The 12,013-nt window shown below is 34.3% G+C and overlaps 1 pseudogene; it reads left to right on the forward strand.

Moving 5' to 3' along the window:
- Positions 1 to 3,630: 3,630 nt before the first annotated feature.
- On the forward strand, positions 3,631 to 3,729 carry LOC132310712 (small nucleolar RNA R71; annotated as a pseudogene).
- The last annotated feature ends 8,284 nt before the right edge of the window (positions 3,730 to 12,013 follow it).

Below are 12,013 nucleotides of genomic sequence, written 5' to 3' on the forward strand. Positions count from 1 at the left end.
AAATAAAAGGAAAAAGAGTGAAAAGAATAAGCGCACCTAGAACAACAAAGCTTTAATAAAAGGTCCACTCTCTTATCTTGATGATCGGTACTAGATTTGTGTGCTAGTTTGAGGGTAAGGATGTGATTACTTCTCTAGTTGGCTAAGATAGCAACACACTTGATGCCGGACCTCTCACATGGATTCTAGACTTGTTTTGATTTTTATGATCATTTTCTTGATATGTGGAGGACCATACTTGCTTGCTTGATATTGAAATTTTGGGAGATTGCTTAGAAACGGTTGAAAAATTGTATACTTGAGGTAATTTTCTCCCAATGCTTGTTTGCAATATTGGTGCCTCTTTTGAAAGAATGAGCTTAATGTTTGTGGGTATCATTTCTGGAAACCCTCACGAGACTTCACTCGTCCACTAGGGGTAATCTAGGGGTTTAAAAGACTTATTGCATATGTTAAATGCAATCGTGTTCCCTACGAAAGTGGCGCTATCATTTTATTGCTTTCTAGTTCATAGTTGTTTAGTTGTTCATTTCATTCCTTACGTCGTAGTTCATTGCTAGGAACTAGTAATATTTAAGTTTGGGGGTGTGATGAGCACTGAAAAGTGCACATTTAAACCCATTAAGCTTAAGCATTCTAGTACCTTTATCTATCTTACTTTGCCGTTTTAGACTTATTACGTGTTATTTATATTTTCAGGCACTAATCCCAAAATTGAGCTAACTCAGCCAAATAAGAGCTTAATTGAAGCAATCTTGAGATAAACCAAAGGAGGGAGCAAAGTGGAGAAAGGAAGGAGCAAAAAGGAATCAAGTTGTGCAGCTGAAAAGTTCGATCGATCCAACTTAGAGTTCGATCGATCGAACATCTATGATCGATCACAGTACTTCTCGATAGATCCACCCTTGGCCTTTGCTGAAATTCCAAGTTCGATCGATCGAACATCACCTTCGATCGATCGAACCCTATTTTGTCCTATTCAAATGATTGATCTTATCCACAGCTGTACGCCTACCAACCACTTTTGTCCTTTTCCCCATAAATATCTTCAAAATATCTCAGCCTTGTCCTTATCCGGAGGAGTCAGATCACTTCGATCGATCCAAGATGTAGTTCGATCGATTGAACCCATTTTCGATCGATCCAAGTTAAGGTTCGATCGATTGAACTTCCTCCAGCGAGAAAAAGTTAAAATCTAGCTCATTTATTCCGTCCTTCATCCAATCATTGGAGAATATGCCTTGCACGACCACAGCTCATCATGGGGTGTATTTGACCTACCTATATAAGGAATATGATACACTTTTTAAAAAAGTCTCTTGTCACACATTGAAAATCATCTTAGAGGCTATTCTTGGAGAGGAAGAAGGGAGGAAGCTAGAGCAACCATTGGAGGAGATCTTCACCAACAAGGAGCAGCCATGGAGTTAGCCCTTGAGGGTTGGATCATCACTACCATGAGTGGCTAGACATCCTCTTGGGGCTAGAGTTATCCCCAAGCATGCTTTCTATACTCTAATCTTGTGTATAATTGAGGGATTAGTGTTGTATGATACATCTTGATATTCATGTATATATAAATCTTAATTATTTCATGGTTTGTATGGTTTAATGCTTCCAATTGACTATTCTATTCTATCCATATGTCTATGTATGCTAGAATAGGATATTCATATGCTTATCCCTAGATTTAGTGTTTTTGATGCATGTCTATGTGTATTGATGCTAAAGATCTAGAGATTATCAAGATGATAAGCTTAATGAATGCTATTTTGGTTCATTTGATGGTTTATGCCTATTCTTGATGGTTTGTGCCTCTCCCCTAGTCTAGATAGCTTTATTTTCATGCTAGTAGTGTAGATTTAGTGTAGTGGTAGTATAATGTTAGATGGGAGGACAATCTACTCTTGATGTTTGATGTTCCATGCTTGTGAGTCCAAATGGCATATTCTTCTAATATTGTGTTGTATGTGGATTTTGAGCTTAATGAAGGATTAATGACTAGTTATGATATGTTGTATCTTTCACATGTGTTTAGACAATTTATTCCTCTCCCAATAGATATTTTGTACCTCTCACATGATGTTTAGATAATGCACGTTTAACTAAATCATCCTTATGGATTGCTTGGACTATGAGCTTAATGAAAGGTTCAATGACTTGAATTGTTATTTTGTTATCTTCACATGATGTTTAGACAATATATTCCTCTACCAATAGATGTATTGTGGCCTCACACATGTTGATTGAGACAATTTGCACTTGTTGAGTCACCCTTACCAATTGAATGTCTTTTACACACATAACATTGTTGCAACACATTCATTTCCCTCATTAGTCACTTGATTATGGTTTGGAATAGTATTGCTTGGTGGTGATCTCTACACCCCAAGACCTCTCTCTCTCTTGTTTACTTCATATTATTTTATTTAGTTGAATTCAATTTAGCTTAATCAACCAACCCAACTCTCTTTTGCAATCATTTGGTACGCTAGAGTCGAAGTTGAAATTCCAACACGTATAATCCCTTGGGACGATCCCTACTCACTCTTGTTACGTTAGTAGTGGTGTTGGTAGTGGTTTTTATAAATTTAAATTTGACATAAAAGGCTTCTCTTGAACCACACATTCACTACATTTAGTTTGGCGTTTACAAGATCCCTCGTCATTGGACATTTTAACTTGATTGTCCACAATCCTACCACTCTGCAAGGTAGTCACCGCATTAACATGCTCAATGGTGTGGCCTTCGATGAGGAATGGGTTTCCACAACACATTGTTGCTTAGGTGGGGCATTTATAGGCATCTTTCCCTTCTCTTTTGCATTGAGAATGCTTGTTATTTGCCCTACTTGGGTTTCTAGCTTCGCAATAGATTGAGAGTGGGAATGAAGCAATTGTGTGTTAACCTCTAAAGTGTCCAAAGCGTTCAAAACTTTTTCTTTAAAGGCGGGACTTCTAGCATTTTCTTGGATATAAGATTGGTTGGGAAAAAGAGAGTTAGCAAATTGATTCCCTTGTGATTGATAAGGTCTATAACCTTAGGATCCTTGGTTTTGAAGTGGAGGTCCTTGAAAACCGCCTTGGGAAGGGTTTGAGCCCTCTCCTTGGTTTTTCTAAGAGAAATTCGGTTGATTTCTTCAACTTGGATTATAATGAGTACCATAAGGATTGTTCCCTCGGTTTACGAAAGCTGTATTGACTTGTTCATTAGGTTCATTTTGCACTTGTCCGTAAGGACAATAAGATGTAGAATGAAGAACACTAGAACAAGTCATACATGTTTCATTTGATGCACGATGTGAATGGTTAGGGAAGGAAGATACTTGGTTCGCCAAATTTTGGTTAATCGAAAATTGATCAAATCTTTGAGATAAAGACTTCATTTCGGCAGCTATTTCATTTGAATGGTCGACTTGATGTAAACCAACACTCTTCCTACCTTGTGAATATCTACCATTCTTGGATGATAATGTTCTATGCAAAGAATTTTCACTCATGCTCTCATAAAGATACCACACGTCATCCTCATGCCTATCAATGTATAAGCCACCCATGGAAGCATCAACCATGCCTTTGTAATTGTCTGATAAGCTCTCAAAGAAATATTGAACTAATTGGCATTTGGGCATGTCATGATGTGGACACTTCCTAAGCAATTCATTAAAGCGTTCCCATGCCTCATGAAACGTTTCTCCATCCCCATGTGAAAATTCTTGAATTGAGGTTCTCATGGCATTGGTCTTAGAAATTGGATAGTACTTCTTCAAGAACTCTTGTTGCATTTCTGCCCAAGAAGTGATTGAAAAAGGCCTAAGATTGTTAAACCAATACTTTGCCTTGTCTTTCAAAGTGAATGGAAAAAGTTTGAGTCTTAAGACCTCTTCCGGCATGTCCGTATATTTTACGGTGGAACATACTTCTAGAAACTCATCCGAATGCTTATAAGGTTCTTAACTTAGAAGCCCATGATAGTTAGGAAGCATTTGAATGGTTTGTGACTTAATTTCATAGTGATGTGATCTAAATGGTGGCAATTGAATGCATGTGGATGCATTGTATTCATTAGGCACATAGTGATCTCTTAAAGCAAGTGGAGGATTAGCAATTTGAGGTGCAACATGGGCACCTTGATTTTGATTTCCTTAAATGATGAGAGGTTGTGGAGCATACATTGGCCTTGGCATTCCATATGGAACTTTGCCTTGTTGTTGTGGTTGGTGAATGAATGGCCTAGGCATATCTAATGGTACTTGAATGTTTTCATGATGCACATTTGGATGAAGGATACCTTGTTGGTCTATATGACCAAGGTTCTCTACATGCTCTTCATTATGGCCTTCCATTGATGTAATGGATCGGGTAGAACTAGAACTTCCTCTTCCCCTAAGATTTCTAACTACGGATTCAAGATGCAAATCAAGAGGGATAAGAGTTGGTCTTAGTGATCTACGACCATGCATGCACAATGTAAAAACACATAAACACAATGAATGAACAAACACTTCAACTTCACAACAATTTCAATGAATCTTCCTCCACAAACACTTATCCCATACTCCTATGCTTTAACAACAATGATGCAAAGAACAATTAAAAATGCCTCCACATGAGCTCACGATTTGTCTAAGAAATTAAAAACAAGCCTCCACGTGGGCCGATGATTTAACTAAGGGATTGAGTAAAGAAAGTCTCACAAAGGTCCTTTAGCACTTCAACTCCAAATTTATAGCTTAGCTTAGCAATTTTTTAAATTTTTAGCATTTTGCCTTACTTACTTAGCTCATTTGCTTGAATACTCCTTTGCTTGCTTCCTAGCTCAATGCTCCTTGTCAAAGATGAACAAACACAATAAGTAATTAAAAGAAAAATAAAAACTAAGTAAAGACATGATCAAAAGAGTACTAATTCATAATGAATTCCACAAATACAACGTTGCCTAATCCCCGGCAACGGCACCAAAAACTATGGTGTGTCGCCGCACCACAAGCTTAAGAGAGTGCAATTTAGGTGAGCGCCAAGTTTAACATTTATAGAAGCCACTACAACCTTCATTAAAAATATAGTTAGGGAGAGTAGGGATCGTCCCAAGGGATTGGAGTCGAATTTGATTGTGGAATTACTATTAGGGTTAATAGGTCGAGTTATCAAACAAATAGTTGGTTGGTTGATTAAACTAAAGGGCAAATTAAACTAAATAATTAAATGCAATAAAGAGTAAGTAAGAGAGAGAGAGTTCTTGGGGTTTAGAGGTCACCACCAAACAATGCTTTTCTATACCCTTAACTAGTGACTAATGAAGAAAATGTGTGTTGCAATATTGATGTGTATGTGTGTTTGGTTGATTCAACTAGCAAGGGTGACCAATTAAGCATACATTGTCTAATCAACATGTGAAAAGCATAATATATCTAACAATTAAGCATATATTATCTAAATAGCATGTGAAAAGCACAATATATCTAGCAAGCCAATAATCCTTTCATTAAGCTCACAAGCCAAATACACCACAAGGTTAGAGACATATGCTACTTGCATTCAAAAGTATGGAACATCAAACAACAAGCATGGATTGTCCTCCCATCTAACAACTATGCTACCACTACACTACAATTAAGCTAATGACATGAAATTAAACTAATTAAGATAAGGGAAAGGCACAATCCATCAAGAAATGAGCATGAACCATATAGAAAATTACAAGAGCATTTCTTTAAGCTCAATGTTTTGACAATCTCTAGATCTATGACATTAATAAACATAGACATGTACCAATAACACAAGAAATAGAGACAAACACTTGAACATCTATTCTAGCATACATAGACATATGGATAGAATGAAATGATCAATTGGAAGCATTAAACCACATAAATCATTGAATAAACAAGATCTATATATATATGAGTGCTAAAACATGTCTTACAACACTAATATCTCAATAACACACAAAATCAAGATGTAGAAAGCATGTTTGGGGCTAACTCTAGCCCCAAGAGGATGTCTAGCCACTCATGGTAGTGCTTCTCCAACCCTCAAAGGCTAACTCCATGGTAGAGATTTGCTCCTTGGTTGATAAAGAGTCTCCAATGGTGTCTCTAGCCTCCTCTTCCTCTAAGCTTGCTCTCTAAAAGTTCTTACAAGGTATGAGATAATATGATGTGATATGATGTAAAAAGCAATCCTTATCCTTATATAGGTAGGTCAAATGACACACAAAATGAGCTGGGGTCGTGCACAAAATATTCCCCAATGATTGGATAAAGGACAACTTTTTGTGAGCTGAAAATTTAACTTTTTTCATACTGGAGGAAGTTCGATCGATTGAACCTTGGACTTGGATCAATCGAACATGGCTGAGATCTATCGAACTAAAGTTGTATCGATCCTCAATGGCGGCGCTTTTTGGATAAAGACAAATCTGAGATATTTTGAAGATATTTTTGGGAAAATGACAAAAGTGGTTGGTAGGGTGGTACAACTAGATAAGATCAATTATTTGGATGAGGTCAAGGTAGTTCGATCGATCGAAGAATGATGTTGGATTGATTGAACTTTTAATATCTTTGAAAATGTCATTATGGCTCTGATCCATCTTGTAGTGCTGAGATCGATCATGTTGGATTGATCGAACTTTGATCTGAGATTGATCGAAGATGTTGATTTCCACCCTTTTCTTCCTTTTGCTCCCACTTGGCTCCTTTCTTTGATTCATCCTAGAATTGCTTCATTTTTGCTCTTATTTGGCTGAGTTAGCTTATTTTTGAAATAAGTGCCTCAAAATGGAAATAATACGAAATCAATCTAAGACGGTAAAGTAAGATAGATAAAGGTACTAGAATGCCTAAGCTTAAGGGGTTTAAATACGCACTTTTCAGCGCTCATCACCTAACCTAGCCACCACTGAAGGAAAAGCTTGGCTTAGAGCTTTGACCTCACTTTTGGCCTCCTTCCATTCACCCTAGACTTAAAACCTTAGAACATAAAAGTTTCCCCTCACTGTCCTCTTCATTAACCCTAGACTTGTTTTTCATTTTGAGCTTGGTTGCTTGGATTATAGAGATTCAATTCTCTATTAAGGTAGGGGTGGTAGTATGTTTATATTTTAAGTGTTTTATAATCCTTGGGGTGTAATATATATTGTATATATGCTTTTAATATGATAGATTTGCATATTATAGGAAACTCTCACTTCTTGACTTAGGGTTTATTGATTTAAGCATGTATGATATGTATAAACCATGTGTAGAATGATTATATAATTTAGTAGTACGCTAAATTCTAGTATTTTCACATATGTAGTGATATTGAACTCTTGTAGAATTATTAATGTTATATACAATTCCTATTGACTTGGATTGCTATATTTATGGTGGTGATAATTCTATGATCTTATTGATGACAATTGTGATTATTTTAGAAGCTTAATACTATAATGTTGTAATCTAGTATATATAGCTTATTTTGAAGCATGATTTAAATTGATAGGTTGGTGGTATTGTATTGTATAAAATATCATGATGAGTACTTGTCATTTGGTATGCCATTTTAGACTTGGAACCCTAAGACATGGTTTGTGTGGTTTCAAAATACTTGTGCATGGAAGGTTGTAATACCCCTAATTTTAAAAGGATAGTCTCGGTATTTATTTATTTGTTTTAATTGTATTTTAATTATTTAATTGATTATTTAACTAATTACTTATGTGTTTAATTGAATTAGGTATTTCTTGATTATTTGATTATGTATCTATGTATTATTTGTATTTGTCTATGTGTTAATTGTTTAATTAGATTATGTGCTTAAATGGTGTTTTAATTAATTGTAAATTAAATGTTTTCTTTTGTTTTATTATTTTATTTTATTTTTCTTTTATAGTTATGGTTAGTAATAATGGGCCAACCAATTGGGTCCCATGGACTACTTGGATAGGAGGTTGGATGTGTATGGATTATTACCCATGGATAGTTGTGTATGAATATATATAGATATATATTATATACATATATAAAAAAGAAAAGTAATTTATTAATTACTTTTATGGTAACTTAGGTAGTAATATTTAATCTAATGTATATGTTTTATATTTAAATAATAAAAATATACATAGATTTGATACGTGTTATGTTTTAAGTTACTTTATAATATTATGGTAACTTAAGTATTATTGAGTAATCCATTAATAAATAATGAAATGTGTATAATTTATTTATTTAATAAACATATACATAAATTATATACGTAACATATTTTATTTACCTTTTTAATATATATAAAAGGGAAAGTAATTTATTAATTACTTTTATGGTAACTTGGGTAGTAATATTTAATCTGATGTATATGTTTTATATTTAAATAATAAAAATATACATAGATTTGATACGTGTTATGTTTTAAGTTACTTTATAATATTTTGGTAACTTAAGTATTATTGGATAATCCATTAATAAATAATAAGATGTGTATAATTTATTTATTTAATAAAGATATACATAAATTATATACGTGACATATTTTACTTACCTTTTTAATATTTTAATATTTATTTTTTTTAAGTTGACTTGGATTGGGAAAAGGGTTAGGGTTATTTTATTTAGCTTATAAATATATAGTTATAGGTTGTAAAAGGGGGTTAGAAATATTCACGTGATATATTCTAGAGAAAAAGAGAGTTAGAGAGGGAAGGAGGAAAAGAAAGGAAGGAGGAAAAAAACCCTGTAGAGAGAAGATCAAGGAAGAAGAAGTTTAACTTTCGATCCGAAAGTTTAAGGCAAGTTCTATTTCTATCTCTTTCCTTTTGATTCGTGTTTCTGTACATGCCTAGGAAATTCCAGAATTTATTAAACACGTAAAATTGAATAATTATGCATGTTTAATTGGATTAGAACATAGATTTTATGAAATTGGTTCATATCTGTTCTTGTGTTATGAATTGATAAATGTATGATTTTGATTTGATTTCCGGTGTGAATTTTTATATGTTTAAATTATGTATTTTTCTTATCTGTGAAATGATGGAATGTAAATACATGCCTAGAATTCCTGAACATTAAATAGGAACTAGGTTTGGGTTTAAATAAATTTAAATAGACTCAATCATAATGATGCTTGCTATTTGAATGTTTTAAACAAACGAATGGATTTAATCTTTTAAAATGTTTTAGCAATTGAGATTAAATGTGTAGGATGAATTAGATATGGAGAATGCTTATTTGACGGTATAATAAAATACCATCATGTATAAGATTCAGTTTGTGTAGGACATATGATATAAGAAGCTTAAATAAATACTAAGTCATTCCTATTTTCTAATAACTTGATATCATATTATCATAGTTATTTCTGGATTGTTTGACGTATTTCTTTAATCGTTACATCAATTGTTGGATTGTGTGGTTTAATGCACCGGTATGGGACAGTGGCATTCTAAGGACGGATTAATTTATCAGTTAAGTCCTACCTATTTTATATAAAGGAATGGATTAACTAAAATGTTAAGTCCTACTTATATTCAAGTCAGGTCAGCTGAACAAGTTGAATGACTTATGGAGGATTAATTTATACTGGATAGGATGGTTACTAAATTTTATATATATAAGTATGGTGCCATGATATGAGTTTGAGTCTCAGGATCAGTGGTTAAAGGGCGTATATCGCTAGGGATGTGTAGCTAGATATAGTGTAGTTGTGACCCTGGTAAGTCTAGGTACTCATGCCCACTATATGTGCGTTTTGCATGTTGCCTACTATTCAGGTTCAGACAACCCTATAGTCTAGTGAGGTTCCTTTAGTGTGTATATATATATACGGACTACTAGTTATTGTTGGATTGACTAGGATGTATACGTGTATTGGATCTCTGCTTGGACTGTAGTAAAGTAGAACTTGTTTGTAGGCCTGACCCACCATTATTTTTCAGGAGTTCGTTAGGAGTAAAGGTTATTCGTGCTGAACGGGAATCAGTCTACTTCATTCTTCCGATGCAGCATAGGAGTTCCTTTATGATTCAGTTTCCTGATTTAGACAGTTATTGCTATCATTTGTTTAGTTTGGATTTTCTAGGGGTCCACACAGTATGGATTCCCGAGTTGTATTTTGGAGGATCAGTTGTATCAGAAGAGTTTATTAATTAATGGAAATATATTATGAGGTTTATTATTATATTATCATTTTAGTTTCTTGTCAGCATTTTATTTATTCTTCTTTATGCTTTTTGTACTCTGTGTTTGTTTATTGCCGATTCGTTTTTCATATCCTCGGGTGTTCGGGCGTGGGCCTGGCCAACCCGCATTCAGAAATCTGAGGGTATCACAAAGGTGGTTTATATACCTTAATTATAGTGTTTGAGATTTGAACTTGATTGTGATTTTGGATTATCTTGGGACATTGTTACAAGTAATATGGCTAGAGTTTGGCTCTAGTGCAAGAGTTATGAATTCTCCCCAATTGAGATAGTGCGCACTAGGGTGGTCTTCCCAGCGGGTTAATGCCCGTAATAACCTTTTTGATCTTGGTTTAGTCCGAGACGTAATGTCCAAGTATTCCACTAATTGATTTCGCATTAAATTCCAAGTTGACAACCGATGCTTAATTGTAACTTGTGATTTTTGTTATTGGCGAATTGATGTTGTTAAATACATTGATATTGATATGTGTTGCTAAGGAATATTTAAGTTATCTTAAGATGATCCCTTAGAACACCTTGAACATAGACGTTAAGTGGAATGCTAACATGTATTCGTCTATATTGATCTTGTAATGATATTAAAACTTTAGGGTATACGTATATGCTTCTTTCTACGAGTAACTTGATTACTCACCCCAGTGGTTTGGGTTGTTTTTCAGGTAAAGAGACTATGATCTTGGATGCTCATCATCCTTAGAGGCTTATGAGTTATTGAAGCATTTTTCTATATTAACATGCAAGTGTTTAGCATAGCATGCTTAACTTTTGATGTCACATTTTGTATACCATGGGTGTATGGTATTTTAGAAGCTTATGTAGCTTTCTTGATGTGTAATGATACTTAAGTATTTACTTTTGACATTATAAGCATGTATGTAATGAGGCCAAGGGCCAAACATGATTACTTTTGTACTTGTACCCTTTTGGTACCAACCTTTGCTTCAAAAATGTATTTAAACCAGATTTGGAAGTTGGGCATATGAAAATCTTGTAATTAACATGTATGAGGCCATGGGCCATTATTTTACGTTCAAGTATTCATATTAAGGTTTTTGGCATGTCCACATATTTACATCTCATTGAAAAATCAGTTTTAAACTTCATTTTTGAACCAAATCATCATGGGATTCAAAGTATGGGTTGAACCTTAACACCTTAGACATATAATAGGCCTTATAGCAGCTTTTTGAGGTGTTTTGGTCAACCAAAACCCCATTTCGGTCCACCAATGGCAATTGGAAACTTCAATGCACAGTAAAAACCCATTTCCAATAGCCATTTTCACTGTTTGGGCCTATTTCGGTCGACCGATGCTTCAATTCGGTTTACCGAACTAACCAACACTTAAAAACATGTTTTCAGAAAATATTCTATCCAATTCGGTCGACCGAAACTATATTTCGGTCGACCAAAATAGCTTGCATTCACATAGCTTCTAGATTAGGTTTCAGCACTAAAGTTCCAACTTAAAAGGGTCATAACTTCCTCGTTTCTAATCCAAATGGGGTGATTCTTGAGCCTAAACTCAAGGATTTTGAGTCAAATTTCCAATGGTACCTATGACATTCTCAGATTCCAATTATAGGGGGATTTATTCATGTTTTAGTAAGGTAGTGTCAGTTTTCACTTAAACCGGGAAATGGCATTTTGTGGGATTCTTATCCAAAGTTCTTAGAACCTCTTGAAAGGTTGTAAAATGATTAGATTAGGTTGTATTCACCTTGTTTGAATTATTTAGAGTCAATTTTCTCTTTTTATTTGTGAATTGACCATTTTACCCTTCATTGACGGATTTAACCCGTTTTAACTCTAGTTTCCTCTTTTACT

This window comes from Cornus florida, unplaced genomic scaffold (assembly GCF_030987335.1).
Source record: "Cornus florida cultivar Cherokee Brave unplaced genomic scaffold, ASM3098733v1 CherokeeBrave_3.0.0_Hap2_Chr05, whole genome shotgun sequence".
Taxonomy (NCBI): domain Eukaryota; kingdom Viridiplantae; phylum Streptophyta; class Magnoliopsida; order Cornales; family Cornaceae; genus Cornus; species Cornus florida.